General features: G+C 36.8%; 1 long non-coding RNA gene across 1 annotated transcript; it reads left to right on the plus strand.

Annotated features, from left to right (window-relative positions):
• Positions 1-223: 223 nt before the first annotated feature.
• Positions 224-6414, plus strand: LOC134270008 (uncharacterized). Its single transcript, XR_009992707.1, has 3 exons — positions 224-325; positions 6119-6223; positions 6363-6414. It is a non-coding gene; the product is annotated as an uncharacterized LOC134270008 (long non-coding RNA).

A 6414-nucleotide genomic window follows, 5' to 3' on the forward strand; every position in this document is an offset into this window, starting at 1 on the left:
TTCAAAAGCGCTGGATATCCGAAGTGAGAAAAACAACTCACCTTTCATATATTAATATGACTATTTATTTTTTAATTACTTTATATAAATAATAATATTGAGAAAATTGTAGAATTTATTATGAATTTCAATATTTCGCTAAAAGAAATGGAAAACTTTGTGGACTTCTGTCCAAATAACATCACAGAGGTCTTAGAATCCTCCACCAGGCTGGGTTGTGGTAGGGATCGATATGGAAATGATCAGTACATCTGTGTCCCTTACATTGACAAAACAGGCCTGATCGAATTGTGCTACGGTGGGATCATGGGTATAATAGAACAAGGTAAGTAATTGAAGAATACTCGAATTGAATCAAGGTTTTACCAGTTTATTCATGTATACAGGTATATAACCACATGCTTCCACTCTGACGGTCCATGCACGCACTACTCATGCCGGATACACACTGACCCTGACCCACACTACGAACCATAACTCTAGCACACAAACTCTTACACACAAGTGACACAACACAAATTAGAGTTACTTCCCTTAACACTACAATCCCCCTTTTCTAAGAATAAACTTTTTCACTTCTCAAAATAAATAAATTACTGAAAGAAATTATTGTCCCCACATATTATTAGAAAACATTTACAATTTACAGTCCAGATATAGAAAACTTTCAGTCATTAACATTCACACAGAAATATTTCACAGTTCGAAGTCCTTAAGGCGTTGCGGTAGTTTCCTTATACGGGTAGACCTTCTAACGCTCGGAGTTACTGGAGCCGCAGATGGAACATCATCACTATTAGCACTAGACTCAACACTCGGTTCACTAAGATCACTCGGATTCTCTGGAATATCGGACACACTTTCCGGTTCCTGATATTTTTTCACAAATTCACTATTTCGCTTCAATAACACTCCCTCCGGCGATTTTACAACACAACTGTTTCCCGTTTTCTGAACAAGTTGATATGGCTCAGCATGATACGGCGTATCCATTTTGTCCTTGACCGCTTTCTTCAAGAGGACCGAATCTCCTAGCTCTAAATCACAATCCACTGCACCACGTTTCTCGTCGATGTAAAGCTTGTTCCTGTATTTAGAATACGCATCCTTATCGTGCACTCCCTCATCATAGTCGTTTTCTTGTAGATTTTCCACTTGCGGTAGCTTTGTTCTCAGCTTCCGACGGAACATCAACTCGGCAGGTGGTACTCCTGTCGTAGTATGAGGAGTCGTTCTGTATGCAAATAGATATTTGCGGATTTCGGTCTTCCAATTCTTAGACTCGGCTTGTGCAATCCGAATTCTTTTCATCAACGATCTGTTTTGTCGTTCTACCTCCCCATTTGCTGACGGATGTAACGGTGTAACTGCTCGATGCTTGATACAGTTATCTGTCAAGTAATCCTTGAATAACTTGGATCTGAACTGGGGTCCATTATCAGAAGTTATTTGTAATGGAAGTCCGTGTCGACAAAACATTCCCTCCAGCGAATCAATGATTTTCTCACTTGTAATATCCTTGGTAACTTCAATCTCGTAGTATCTGCTGTAATAATCAACAACCACTAACACGTACTGTCCAGATGTTAATGGTCCAAGAATATCAATACCTAATTCTTGCCATGGCCCTGTTGGTAATGGAGTAGGACTAATTGGTTCCGGTTTCGGAAACGCACTGGTATTCTGACATCCGTGACACGATTTCACATACTTCTCCACTTCCTTGTCCATCCCAGGCCACCACACTTTAGTACGTCACTGCTGTTTCGTCCCAACGATTCCTAGATGACCCTGGTGAGCTAACTGTACACACTGCTTCCTCAGATTTCTTGGAATCACTATTCTGGATCCACGTAAAACCACGTATCAAATCCAACAAAGTTCATCTCGGAATGGGTAATAATCAACACATGATTTCTCCCACTTTCCCTCTTTGATGAATTTTCGGATTCTGACGAGTTCTTCATCTCTCCTTGAAGCTTCTTCTACTTCTCGAGTCGACAGTGCCTGAGGGGTTGCCTCCCTTGCAATAAATTTCACGTATTGCTCAGTGTCTTTTGAATTACTGTTTTCTACATGTGTCTTATCCACCAAACGAGATAACGCATCTGCGATATTCTGATGTCCAGGTGAATAACGTACTTTGAAGTTGTAAGCCATAAGTTTTAATAGCCATCGTTCAATTCTTGCATTAGGTCTGGATTTTCTTCCATAAATCACTTCTAATGGCTTGTGATCTGTGACTAATTCAAAATCCACCCCGTAGAGATAGATATGGAACTTCTCACATGCCCATACGACTGCCAAAGCTTCTTTCTCAATTGTCGAATAATTGCGTTCGGCCGCTGACAACGTACGACTGGCATAACTGATGACCCGTGTTTCACCTTTGTTGACTTGAAGTAAAACTGCTCCTAGGCCTACATTACTAGCATCTGTCACTAACTGAGTTTTTTCTGCATCTAATCTGTAATGTCCTAAAGTTTTCACATTTGACAAACAACTCTTTAAAGTGTCAAAGCTTTTCTTCTGTTCGGCTGACCAGACAAACTTCACATTTTTCTTTGTCAATCTCCTGAGCGGTTCTGCCACAGTAGCAAGATTTGGTATGTAACGAGCACTAAAGTTTACAAGTCCGAGGAAACTTTTCACTTCGGATCCATTTGTTGGTTCTTTAGCATTGAGTAACGACTTGATCCTTTCACTAGTTGGTCCAATACCATTCTTTGATAAGACGTGTCCCATGAACGTTATCTTGTTCATCCTAAACTCACACTTGTTTAGATTTAGTGTCAAACCTTTATCTTTGAGTCTCTGTAAGGCTTTGCGAAGTCGCTCATCATGTTCTGCTTTGTCACAACCATAGATTACGATATCGTCTGATATATTCTGTACTCCTTCACAGTCATGAAACACTTGCGAAATCACTTGCTGATATTTCTCTGGAGCTGACGAAATACCAAACATCAGTCTCTTATACCTGTAGAGACCTTTGTACGTAACGAATGTAGTGATCTCCCTTGACGACTCTTCCAGCTCAATTTGATGGTATCCACTTCTAAGGTCTAACTTACTAAACACTTGGCTACCATTCACCATGTAGAGTATGTCATCCACTGTCGGAATAGGATGCCGTTCTCGAATAATGGCAGCACTGGCTTGTCTCATGTCGACGCACAATCTAATGTCACCATTGGGTTTCGGTACAATTATGACTGGACTGACCCACGGTGTAGGATCATTAACTCGTTCAATGATATCCTGAGACTCAAGTTCGTCCAACTGTTCTCCTACTTTATCTCGCAAACTGTACGGAATTCTGTACATCCCTTGAGCTACTGGCTTCACATTCTTGTCAATACGTAACTTCAACTTAAAGTCTTTCAGTTTTCCAATACCTTGAAAACACTCAGAATAGTCATGAATAATATCAGCTGGCTGAACTGTGTTTACTCCGAGTTTAAGAACACCTAAATTCATTGCCGTGTCTTTTCCTAGTAACGCTGGTCCTTTACCATCTAGCACATAGAATTCCTCTTCTCCACTTTTACCATTTTCCGGAATTGATGTTTGCGTTCTGAATCTACCCAATAGTTTCAATGGTTCTGTAGAGCTATACGCAAAAAGTTTTTTATCGCTTTTCTCTGACTTACACTTGATACGGTTCTTCTTGAGATGTTCCCAGAGTTCTTTATCAATAATGTTAGCTGATGCACCACTATCAATGACAAATTCTACAGGATTTCCTCCTAGGCTGACTTTTACTTTGTCTGATGATGTATGTCCTGTTTTTAGACTGAACACGTATACGTCTGAGTCGGAATCCACTTCAGAATAGTCCACTTTGTGTATCTTCCCACCTTTACTTGGTTTGCTTTTTCCTGGTTTCTTTGTTTGACAGCATTTAATAAAATGTCCAACTTTTCCGCACTTCCGACATTCCTTATTCCGAGCAGGACACGATACGTCCTTTGCAAAATGCCCCTCTCGTCCACAACGAAAACACTTCTTGTCCTGAAATCTGTGTTTCTGTTTGTCAGTTTTTTCACGATGTCCCTGAATTCTGTTTACTGACGCCACAATTTCAGTGTCCATATGCCTAGCCTGTGTTTCAGTCATCTCAAATGTAGCTGCTATGGTCCTCAATTGCTCTAAAGTCAAGTCTTTTCCTTTCTCTAACAACTTGGCTCTTATCTTGTGAGACCTGCACTTTTCAATCACTTGATCCCGAATTTGCTCATCCTGATTTGTGAAGTCACAATACACAGCCTGTTGCCGTAATTTTGTGATAAACTGTTCTACTGTTTCACTCTCAGTTTGCAGAATTTTCCTGAAAATATATCGTTCATACGGAACGTTGACTTTATTCTCAAAATGTTTATCTAACGTTTTCACAGCTAACGTATACACATTGTCATTGTCACCTGCTTGTTCAACATTCAATGTATAAAAAATGTCTTGAACTTCGGGTCCAGCACAGTGCAAAAGTAATGCTTTTTTTGTTCAGCGTCACTCACCCCTTTTCCAACAGCGAAAAGCTCAAAACTTCGGTGCCACCTTTTCCATGCTTGATTTAATTGTGACGGTTCAGCATTTGGATCAAATTTTCCAACTCCGTTGAGTTCTATTAGTGTAGCCATCTTGTAGTTTTCGTTTTCCTCGTCGCCAGTGAAGAATACTCGAATTGAATCAAGGTTTTACCAGTTTATTCATGTATACAGGTATATAACCACATGCTTCCACTCTGACGGTCCATGCACGCACTACTCATGCCGGATACACACTGACCCTGACCCACACTACGAACCATAACTCTAGCACACAAACTCTTACACACAAGTGACACAACACAAATTAGAGTTACTTCCCTTAACACTACAATAATAAGCTATTCAAAGTAATATAAAAAATCTTTTACACTGTTAAAATAATTAAGAAATTAATACAATTAATATTTTGCTATTAAAGAGCTAAGCACGCTTACATTTTGCACCCATTGAATTCAATATTTATAGCAATATTGCAATAAAATCTCTGGTGACTGATTTATTTATTTTGTTACCAACGGTACATGTAGAATGTAAAATACCCTTAATTATAGCTCTTGAAAAAAGGTGGGTAAACGATATTTTCTATTGAAATCGGCCATTCAAGCATCGCCTTAATTTAAAATAGTTCCGAATAGGATTAATTGTCCATAAAACCTTTTCTTATGTGTAAGGCAAATGCATATATATATATATATATATATATATATATATATATATATATATATATATATATATATATATATATATATATATATATATATATTAATAAGATGCAAGGTTTTAGTTGAAAACAGCCTTGAAATTGGTGAAGACATAACTGGGTTTTTCCCCCCATTCCCCGTGAAACACAAACACTTTTGTATGAATTTGCAATTACAGTCCATATTTCCTGAAAAAGTTTTTTTTTTTTTGTTATGCAATGTTAAGTACTTGAAAATATAAGGGATATAAATATTCAAGACAGATCGAGACTTAAGATTCATACAAAATATTTACTATTGTTTACTATAATAAACTTTTGTACAACGCTCTTAAATGTAAAGATACACGAAAATTATGGTGGTTTCATGATTGTAGAATATTTGATAAAAATGAGCATCTTTTACAAAAGAACTTACGACTATGACCAAAAACTTTAATTGATTGTAAATATTTTCAAAATTAATGGTAGATTTTAAAATTACTAGCATGATTTTTTTTTACTTATTAAAAGATAAAAACCATTTTCAAACAAATGCAAATAAGGAATTCATAAGCAGAATAAATGTTAGTCTTTGTCGTAAGATCTCTTGTAAAACAGGCCTCATGAACTATAATTCAAAGCAGAAAATATGGAAAACTTACATTATTTATTATCAAATACAATTGGAATTTTTAACAAAGGTATGAAATGATTCAAAATACATTTAACGAAAGATTGTTTCTGATCAAGTGGATGCAAGGTGAGTTCGGAGACATCTGATTAAAATGTCAATTGATACATTTATGGCACTTTCTTCTTTATTCTCCAGACTATTTGTTTTGATTCACTTTTACAAATAAACTTTTCCACTTATTATACAATTAAGGTTACTGTTTGGAAACTGACGGACAAAAACTTGTTAACTTCAACTGCAGTAGATTTTCATCGGGCTGTCCGAGGAAATATTATCGAAGCAATGAGATATACCAATGTAAGTTCAAAGTTTTTTTTTTCTTTTAATATTTCATTAAGCTTCAAATTACAATAAAAAACAATTCTTAATTGGAATTATTACAATTTTTTGGGTTAATTTATTGAATCATCTAAATTTTGCTCATTTATTAATTTAGATCCTGCTTGTCAAGGCATCAATACTGAACAAAATTGCTATTTTGCAGAATC

Source organism: Saccostrea cucullata, unplaced genomic scaffold, assembly GCF_032062105.1.
Source record: "Saccostrea cucullata isolate Sc308-1 unplaced genomic scaffold, CSIRO_AGI_Scuc_v1 ctg2579, whole genome shotgun sequence".
NCBI lineage: Eukaryota > Metazoa > Mollusca > Bivalvia > Ostreida > Ostreidae > Saccostrea > Saccostrea cuccullata.